Below are 10,590 nucleotides of genomic sequence, written 5' to 3'. Positions count from 1 at the left end.
GGGCAAGACCTTCAGTATTCTGTTGAGTTTGATGGCAATAGTGGACACTACTAGAAACATATCAAAAGCTTCTTCTTTCAGTATAATATTTGCCAAAGGCTTTGGTTATCTAGTCTTTTCAAATTAGAAAAGCTCCTATTTTCCTAAGGGTTTTATAAAAGTTAGTTTTTAATGAAATAAAATTTGATTGGAACACAGCCATGTCCATTCATTTACATACTGTCTATGGTTGCTTTTACACAGGACACGACTGAAGCGACTTAGCAGCAGCAGCAGCAGCACAGAGTTAAGTAATTGAAATAGATACTGTCTAGCTCAGAAAACCTAAAATATGTATTGTCTCACTCTTTGTAAGAAAGTTTGCCAACATCTGCTTTATAAAGATAAATTATATTGAGAGACTTTCTAATGAACTATGTTTTTATATTACTGGGATAAAATTCTCCCATTCAAAGTACTTTAATTCTTCACAGTATAACTTACATTCAGTAAAGCATGGTAATCTTAGATGTATCACTTAATGAATTTTTACGTACTTATACATCCGTTTAAATACCATTCAAACCAAGATATTGAATATTTCCACACTGTTGACTCTTGAATTCCCTGAACTGGTCTATATTGCCAGCCTCTCACCCCTAAGGTAATGACTCTTCTGAACTCTGTCCATAGATTCATTTTGCCTGTCTTGAAATTCTCAGAAATGGAATCATATAGTAGATAGTCTTATACATCTGGCTTTTCACTCAACAATGTGGATTGCTGTGTATAGCAGTAGATAGATTTTTAAAATATTATTTGTGTACTAGTTGCCTAGTTGTGCCAACTCTTTACAACCCCATGGACTGTAGCCTGCCAGGCTCCTGTGTCCATGGAATTCTCCAGGCAAGAATACTGGAGTGGGTTGCCATTTCCTCCTCCAGGGGATCTTCCTGACCCAGGGATCAAACCCAGGTCTCCTGTATTGCAGGCAGATTCTTTACCTTCTGAGCTACCAGGAAAGCCCACAAAATATTATTTAATATTCTATTATTTGAATAAGATGCATTGATTTTTAACACAGTATTAGATTTCACTGTTTTATTGAAGTTTTTTTTAATATACACATATATATTCTTAAAGAAAAGTGACCTAAAGTTTTCTCTTTTTTTCTTAAATTTTTAATTTTGGCAGTGCTGTATGGCTTGCAAAGATCTCAGCTCCCCAACCAGGGGTTGAACGTGGGCCATGGCAGTGAGAGTGCAAAGTCCTAACCACTAGAACACTAGGGAACTCCCTAAAGTTTCCTCTTCTTATGTTGTTGCTTTTTGTATGTGTGTGTCAAGTCTATACGAAGTTATATCAAGTTCATGAAATGATCTGGACAGTTTTCCCTTTTTTATTTTTGCAACAATTTGTGTTGGCTGCTAATTACTTATTGCTTGAAATTTTAGTAGAATTTACCTAGGAATACTTATAAAATACCCTGGGACTTTTGGGGTAGCAAGGAGATTTTTAAATAATTACCATGTTAATTTGTCATTTTGCTGTTAGTCTTCAAGTGTTATATTTTCAATTTCAACATGATATATTTTCCAAAAATATGTGTATTTCATCAAGGGTTTCAAATGTATATTATTGTATGTATGTATATAGCTGTTCTAATGGTTTATATTTTAAAATCTTGGTTCTATTTCCTGCTTAATTCTGTAGTGTGGTTCTTTGAAAAACTTCTATTTCTTGATGTTTATTTGATTAGTCTCTTTAAAAATGTTTACTTGAGGGAGAACAAAATGGCAGAGAAGTCGGTGGACGTGGAGTACATCTCTCTCCACGGATACATCAGGAATACGCCTTCAGACACAGAAGTGCATGCAGAACACCAGCTGAGAGTGGACAGGAGTACCCGACCAGAGGAAAAGAATATACAGAACCGTTCAAAACTCGGTAGGATGCAGGAACTAGGGAAGAAACAGGAGAGTTAGTAGGCCAGAACCTGCCCTCCACAGGTGGGGGAACTGAAGCAAGGGTCTGATCTTCACATCGGGGCAATTGTCTGAGCCAGAAGAGAAACATTTAAGGCTGAGAAGGAAATAGCTGATATGTGGCAGCCTAAATGGAATGAGAATCAGACAGTCCTTGCCACAGCCATACATACCCTGTGTAGGCACACGGGTCCCCTGGAAGGCGCAGTGGCTGGGAGCTGGAGTTCAGGGATTGTGGAGCGATCCCAGGGCGAGGGCTGCAGCTGACTGCGGAGAGACGGATGGAGGTGAGGAAGGAAATTGTGGTGGGAAGTGCCTGTGGAAGCCCAGCAGCCATGGAAGCAAGGCAATACTGCTGAGTCCCACATAGGGGATGGGGCCGTCACCACAGCATCTCTCCCCCCACACACTGGCATCAGCAGCTGAACAATAGAGAAGCTGGCCCATCAAACGCCCGACACACTGAACTACAGAGGAGGACCCTACCCAGGGTACTCCTTTAAGTGCCTGACACACTGATCTACAGAGTAGGATCCCAGCCAGGGGGAGTCCCTCTTTGTGTCTGACACACTGAACAACAGAGAAGGACCCCAGGCAAAGGAGTCCTCTAAGTGCCTGCATGGGCGGAGCTATGGAGAAAGACTGGCCAAAGAGGCCTTCTGATGGCCAGCTACAAGAGGCTAGAAAAAAACACTCCGATAGGGCCATAACTGGAGGCAGTCTGTGTCCCTGCACACTTGGCGCCACCAGAGTCCCCACAAGCCAAGCAGCTGCGCCACCTTCACGCTCAGCTCTCACTGGGGCAGAGCTACTGCAGGCAAAAAAGTCTTGCATCTATGCACACAGAGTCACTTCGGTAGTGTCCAGCTCTTTTTGACCCTGTAGACTGTGGCCTGCCAGGCTTCTCTGTCAGGGAGGGGGGGTTCTCCAGGCAAGAATACTGGAGCATATGGCATTGGTTGCCATACCCTTCTAGAGAGCTGTATTTCCTGCTGCCCTAGCTGCCAATTCCCCTGAGTACCTGGTGCTGCCAGAACCCCTGCGACCCAAGAAACTACACCACCTCCACACCTGGCCCTCACAGGGGCAAACCCAAGTCCTCCAGGGCAGCCTCAGGAGCAAACCCCAGTGAATGACCCACATGCAAAGGTGGAAATAAAACCACAGTTGAAACCCAGGGGCAGTGTGGCTAAGGAAAAAGACCCAAAACCTTCCCACCAGCTGTACAAGCTGCAGATTAAACTACACAATCAACTAGGCAGACTCTGTGTCTATGGAATATTTAAAAGGTCATTGAGAGCTCCACGAAAGAAAACATACTAATCCTGATAGCTGTAGACACTGGAGACAAGAACACATAGGGGTAGGACCAGATTAGAATCTGAGCTGCCCCCACAGCAGGTCCAGAGATCAGTACAGCGTTAGAGGGCATCCCAGGGAGGTGAGGGGGACTGTGACTCCCAGTGAGGGAAAGACTCTGACAGCAGTGACTCAAGAAAAACATTTATTATTCTTATGTTTTAACTTGCTCTGTAGATTCTTTTGGATTTTTTTTTCTTTTTTCCCCCCTCTGTTGTAGTTGTCAATTTTATTGATACTATGAAAGCTAATTAAGCTTTTGAGCTTTTTTTTTTTTCTCAGTCACTTTTTTTTATTGTTGTTATAAACCTCTGCCTCTATGTTGGGCTTTTGCAGTTCTGTGGAGTTTTCCTTTTTTTTTTCTTTTCTCTTTTTAAAATTTCAATTATTAATTTTTAAAACCTATTATTATTTTTTCTACATTTATTCCTTTGTTTGCTTTTCCTACTGTTCTTTTCCCCTGCAGTCAATCTTTAATGTATATAAATCTTCTTCATCTACCTCTATTTAACTTTGCATATCTATTCTTTCTTTCTTTTCTTTCCTTTCCTCTCAACATATTTGTTAGTTTTATTTTCATTGCTTTATTCCCCAATTGGCACCTTCGTTTAGTTTTGTTTTCCAGTTTGTGCTTTAGTTATTTTTGTTCTGGTAGATATAATTTTTGGTTTCCTTTGTTGGCCAGGTCAATCTACTGTACTTTATTTCTGTTGGACTGTTTTGATTTTGCCTATTATGGGTATATATGTATATGTGTATATTCAGTCACACTTTTTATTGTTGCTATAAACCTGTGCCTCTACATTGGGCTTTTGCTGTCCTGTGGAGTTTTCCTTCCACCCACCCCCGCCCCTGCCCTTTTCCTTTCTTCTTCTTTTTATTTTCCTTTTTATAATTTTAGTTTTTAATTTTTTTAACCAATCATATTTTTTATACATTTATTCCTTTCTTTCCCTTTCCTACTGTTCTTTTCCCCTTGCAGTCAATCTTTAATGTATGTAAATCTTCTTCATCTACCTCTATTTAACTTTGCATATTTATTCTTTCTTTCTTTTCTTTCTCAACATATTTGTTAGTTTTGTTTTCATTGCTTTATTCCCCACTTGGCACCTTGCTTTAGTTTTGTTTTCTAGTTTGTGCTTTAGTTAGTTTTGTTTTTAACTGGTAAATATAATTTTTTATTTACTTTGTTTGCTGAGTCAGTCTACTGTACTTTATTATTTTTTTTTTTTTTGGATTGTTTTTATCTTGCTCATGGATGTATATGTATATGTGTACATACCATGATTTTAATTATTATTTGCCTGATTTTGTAGCTGCCATTTGTCTGGGGTTCATCTTTGGTTTCCCATTTCTGGATATTTGTTTTAATCCCACTTAATGCATTAACAAACCACTTGTGGAATCTTCATTCCTGACCAGAGATCAAGCCCTGAGCCTTTGGAGTGGGAGCCCTGAGCCTTTGGAGTGGGACCACTGACTCCAAGACCCTAGACTACCAGAGAACTAACCCTAGGGAGTATTAGATAGTGAGAACTCACACAAAGGAAACCACTTGGATACAAGACCCGGCATCACCCAACCACCAGTAGCACCCTGTGCAGGACGCCTCATCCAAACAGCAAACAAAACGAAAATACAAACCCAATCATCAGCAGACAGGATTACCACCTCACTCAGCCTTGCCCATCAGAGGAAAAACAAACAAACAAAAACTCAGCACAAATCTCACCCTATAGGAAGCTTAAACAAACCACTGGACCAGCCTTAGGAGGACCAACCTTAGAAACCAAAAGGAAGAAAGAATTCAACCTTGAAACCTGGGAAAAGGAGACCTCAAACAATGAATTTTTTAAAAAAGAGAGAAAGAAAGAAAGAAAAGGCAGAGAAATACTACACAAATGAACAAACTAGAAACACAGAAGTTCAAATAAAAGAAGAGGAAATAGGCAAACTACCTGAAAAAGAATTCAGAATAATGATAGTAAAGATGATCAAAAACCTTGAAAATAAAATGGAGAAAATGCAAGAATCTATTAACAATGACCTAGAAGAATTAAAGAACAAACATGCAGAGACAAACAACACAATTACTGAAATTAAAAATACTCTGGAAGGAATCAATAGCAGAATATCTGAAGCAGAAGAACAAATAAGTGAGCTGGAAGATAAAATGTTGGCAATAACTTCTGAGGAGCAGAATAAAGTAAAAAGAATGAAAAGAACTGAGGATAGTCTCAGAGACCTCTGGGACAATATCAAACACACCAACATTTGAATTATAGGGTCCCAGAAGAAGAAGAGAAAAGGAAAGAGTATGAGAAAAATTTTGAAGAGATTATAGTTGAAAATTTCCCCAACATGGAAAAGGCAATAGTAAATCAACTCCAACAGGCACAAAGAGTCCCATACAAGATAAACCCAAGGAAAAACATGCCAAGACACATACTAATCAAACTAACAAAGACTAAACACAAAGAAAGAATATTAAAAGCAGCAGGGGAGAAGCAATAAGTAACATACAAGGGAAACCCCATATGCTTAACAGCTAATCTTTCAGCAGAAACTCTGCAGGCCAGAAGGGAATGGCAGGATATATTTACAGTATTCGAAGGGAAAAATTTACAACCAAGATTATAGCACCCAGCAAGGATCTCATTCAAAATTGATGGAGAAATAAAAAGATTTTCAGACAAGCAAAAGTTAAAAGAATTCAGTACCACCAAACCAGCTTTACAGCAAATGTTAAAGGGGCTTAAATAGTCAAGAAATACAAGAGAAGAATAAAGATCTATAAAATCAACCCCAAACAATTTAGAAAATTGCAATAGGAACATAAATATCAATAATTACTTTAGATGTAAATGGATTAAATGCTCCAACCAAAAGACACAGACTGGCTGAATGGATACAAAAACAAGAGCCATATATATGCTGTCTACAAGAAACCCACTTCAGACCTCAAGACACATATAGACTGAAAGTGAGAGGATGGAAAAATATATTCCATGCAAATGCAAGCAAAAGAAAGCTGGAGTAGCAATCCTCATATCAGACAAAATAGACCTTAAAATAAAGAATATTACAAGAGATAAGGAAGGACACTACATAACAATCAAGGGATCAATCCAAAAGGAAGCCATAACAATTATAAATATCTATGCACCCAACACAGGAGCACCTCAATACATAAGACAAACACTAACAGACATAAAAGGAGAATTTTTGACAGTAACACAAAAATAGTAGGAGGCTTTAACACCCCACTCACACCAATGGACAGATCATCAAAACAGAAAAGTAATAAGGAAACACAAGTCTTAAATGATACATTAGATGAGATGCAGCTCTTTGATATCCTCAGGACATTCCATCGAAATGCAGAAGAATACACCTTCTTCTCAAGTTCACATGGAACATTCTCCAGGATAGACCACATCTTGGGTCACAAATCAAACCTCAGTAAATTTAAGAAAGCTGAAATCATATCAAGCTTCTTCTCCAACCACAACACTACGAGACTAGATATCAATTACAAAAAAAAAAAAAAAACTATAAGAAACACAAACACATGGAGATTAAACAACACGTTTCTAAATAACCAACAGGTTACTGAAGAAATCAAAAGGGAAATCAAAAAATTTCTAGAAACAAATGACAATGAAAACATGACAACTCAAAACCTATGGGATGCAGCAAAAGCAGTTCTCAGAGCGAAGTTTATAGCAAGTCAATCCTACCTCAAGAAACAAGAAAAACATCGAACAGACAACCTAACTTCATACCTAAACAACTGGGAAAAGAAGAACAAAAACATCCAAAAATTAGTAGAAGGAAAGAAATCATAAAGATCTGAGCAGAAATAAATAGAAAAGAAATGAAAGAAACAATAGTAAAGATTAACAAAACTAAAAGCCAGTTATTTGAGAAGACAGACAAAATTGACAAGCCTTTAGCCAGACTCATCAAGAAAAAAAAAAGAGACAACAATCAAATCAACAAAATTAGAAATGAAAAAGGAGAGATTACAACAGACAATGCAGAAATACAAAGGATTATAAGAGACTATTATGACAACTATATGGCAATAAAATGGATAACCTGGAAGAAATGGACAGATTCTTAGAAAAGTTCAATCCTCCAAGACTGAACCAGAAAGAAGTAGAAATTATGAACAACCCAATTACAAGCACTGAAATTGAAGCTGTGATCAAAAATCTCCCAAAAAACAAAAGCCTGGAACCAGAAGGCTTCACAGGAGAATTCTATCAAACATTTAGAGAAGAGCTAATGCCTATCTTTCTAAAGCTCTTTCAAAAAAATTTCAGAGAAAGGAACACTTCCAAACTCTTTCTATGAGGCCACCATCATCCTGATACCAAAATCAAACAAAGACAACACACAGAAAAGAAAACTATTGGCCAATATCACTGATGAACTAGATGCAAAACTCCTCAACAAAATTTTAGCAAACAGAATTCAGCAACACATCAAAAAGCTCATACACCATGATCAAGTTGGGTTTACTCCAGGAAAGCAAGGATTCTTTGATATATGAAAATCAATCAATGTGATATACCATATTAATAAATTGAAAGATAAAAACCATATGATAATCTCAATAGAGGCAGAAAAAGCCTTTGACAAAATTCAGCACCCATTTATGATTAACACTCTTCAAAAAATGGGCATAGAAGGAATCTACCTCAATATAGTAAAGGCTATATATGATAAGCCTACAGCAAACATTATTCTCAATGGTGAAAAACTGAAAGCATTCCCCCTAAGATCAGGAACAAGACAAGGGTGTCCACATTCCCCACTATTATTCCACATAGTTCTGGAAGTCCTAGCTACAGCAATCAGAGAAGAAAAAGAAATAAAAGGAATCCAGATCAGAAAAGAGGAAGTAAAGCTCTCACTGTTTGCAGATGACATGATACTATACATAGAAAACCCTAAAGATAGTATCAGAAAATTACTAGAGCTAATCAGTGAAGTTAGCAAAGTTGTAGGATACAAAGTCAATGCACAGAAACCGCTTGCATTTCTATATACTAACAATGAAAAATCAGAAAGAGAAATTAAGGAATCAATCCCATTCACCATTACAACAAAAAGAATTAAATATCTAGGACTAAACTTACCTAGGGAGACAAAAGAACTGTACATAGAAAATTATAAGATGCTGATGAAAGAAATGAAAGATGACATAAACAGATGGAGAGATAGTCCATGTTCCTGAGTAGAAAGAATCAATATTGTGAAAATGACTATACTACCAAATGCAATCTACAGATTCAGTGTGATCCCTATCAAACTACCAATGACATTTTTCACAGAACTAGAACAAAAAATTTCACAATTTACATGGAAACACAGAAGACCCCAACAACAAAAGCAGTCTTGAGAAAGAAGAATGGAGCTGGAGGAATCAACCTTCCTGACTTCAGATTATACTACAAAGCTACAGTCATCAAGACAGTATGGGACTGGCACAGAAACAGAAATATAGACCAATGGAATAAGATAGAAAGCCCAGAAATAAACCCATGCACCTATGGGTATCTTATTTTTGACAAAGGAGGCAAGAATATACAATGGGGCAAAGACAGCCTCTTCAATAAATGGTGCTGGGAAAACTGGACAGCTACATGTTTAAGAATGAAATTAGAATACTTTCTAACATCATACACAAAGATAAACTCAAAATGGATTAAAGAGCTAAATGTAAGACACAAAACTATAAATCCCTTAGAGGAAAACATAGAACACTCAATGACATAAATCAAGGCAAGATCTTCCATGACTCACCTCCTGGAGTAATGGAAGTAAAAACAAAAGTAAACAAGTGGGACCTGATTAAACTTAAAAGCTTTTGCACAGTAACAGAAACTACAAGCAAGGTGAAAAGACAACCCTCAGAATGGGAGAAAATAATAGCAAATGAAACAACTGACAAAGGATTAATTTTCAAAATATACAAGCAGCTCATACAACTCAATGCCAGAAAAACAAACAACCCAATCAAAAAGTAGGAAAAAGACTTAAACAGACATTTCTCCAAAGAAGACATACAGATGGCTAACAAACACCTGAAAAGATGCTCAATAGCACTCATTATTAGAGAAATGAAAATCAAAACTGCAATGAGATATCACCTCACACTGGTCAGAATGCCCATCATCAAAAAGTCTACAAACAATAAATGGAGGAGAGAGTGTGGAGAAAAGAGAACACTCGTGCACTGTTGGTGAGAATGTAAATTGATACAGCCACTATGGAAGACTTAAAAAAACTAGGAATAAAATCACCATATGACCCAGTAATTCCACTCTTAGGCATATACCCTGAGGAAACCAGGGTTGAAAAAGGCACATTTATCCCATTGTTCATTGCAGCAGTATTTACAATAGCTAAAACATGGAAGCAACCTAGATGTCCATCAACAGATGAAAGGATTAAGAAGTTGTGGTACATATACACAATTGAATATTACTCAGCCGTAAAAAGGAACACATTTGAGTCAGTTCTGATGAGGTGGGTGAACCTAGAACCTATAATACAGAGTGAAGTGAGTCAGAAAGAGTAAGATAAATATCATAGTCTAATGCATATATACAGAATCTAGAAAAATGGTACTGAAGAATTTACTTACAGGGCAGCAATGGAGAAACAGACATAGAGAATAGACTTATGGACATGGGGAGAGGGGAGGAGAGGGTGGGATGTATGGAGAGAGTAACATGGCAACTTACATCACCATATGTAAAATAGATAGCCAATGAGAATTTGCTGTCTGGCTCAGGAAACTCAAACAGGGGCTCTGTATCCACCTAGAGAGCTGGGATGGGGCAGGAGATGGGAGGGAGGTTCAAAAGGGAGGGGATATATGTATATCTATGGCTGATTCATGTTGAGGTTTGACAGAAAACAAAATTCTGTAAAGCAATTATCCTTCAATAAAAAAATAAATTAAAAATAGTGTTTATGAGTCTTTTCAAAGAAATTTGGGGGGCTTTTTTAAAGTCATATGCATTGCATTTACTACTCTTGCTATTGTTCTTAATTTCATTGATTTCTCCTCTAATATTTATCATTTCCTTCCTGTTTATTTGGATTTTCTCTACTGTTTTTGTTCCCTCTAGATCTGAATACATAGTTCATTTGCTTTCAATCTTGTTTTATGATGGATGTGTTTAAAGCTATAAATTTTCCTCTTGGCACTACTTTATTTATAGTACATAAATTTTGACATGCAGAGCTT

Source organism: Oryx dammah, unplaced genomic scaffold, assembly GCF_014754425.2.
Source record: "Oryx dammah isolate SB20612 unplaced genomic scaffold, SCBI_Odam_1.1 HiC_scaffold_17, whole genome shotgun sequence".
In the NCBI taxonomy this organism is placed as follows: Eukaryota; Metazoa; Chordata; class Mammalia; order Artiodactyla; family Bovidae; genus Oryx; species Oryx dammah.
Note: the sequence above shows the minus strand (reverse complement) of the source record.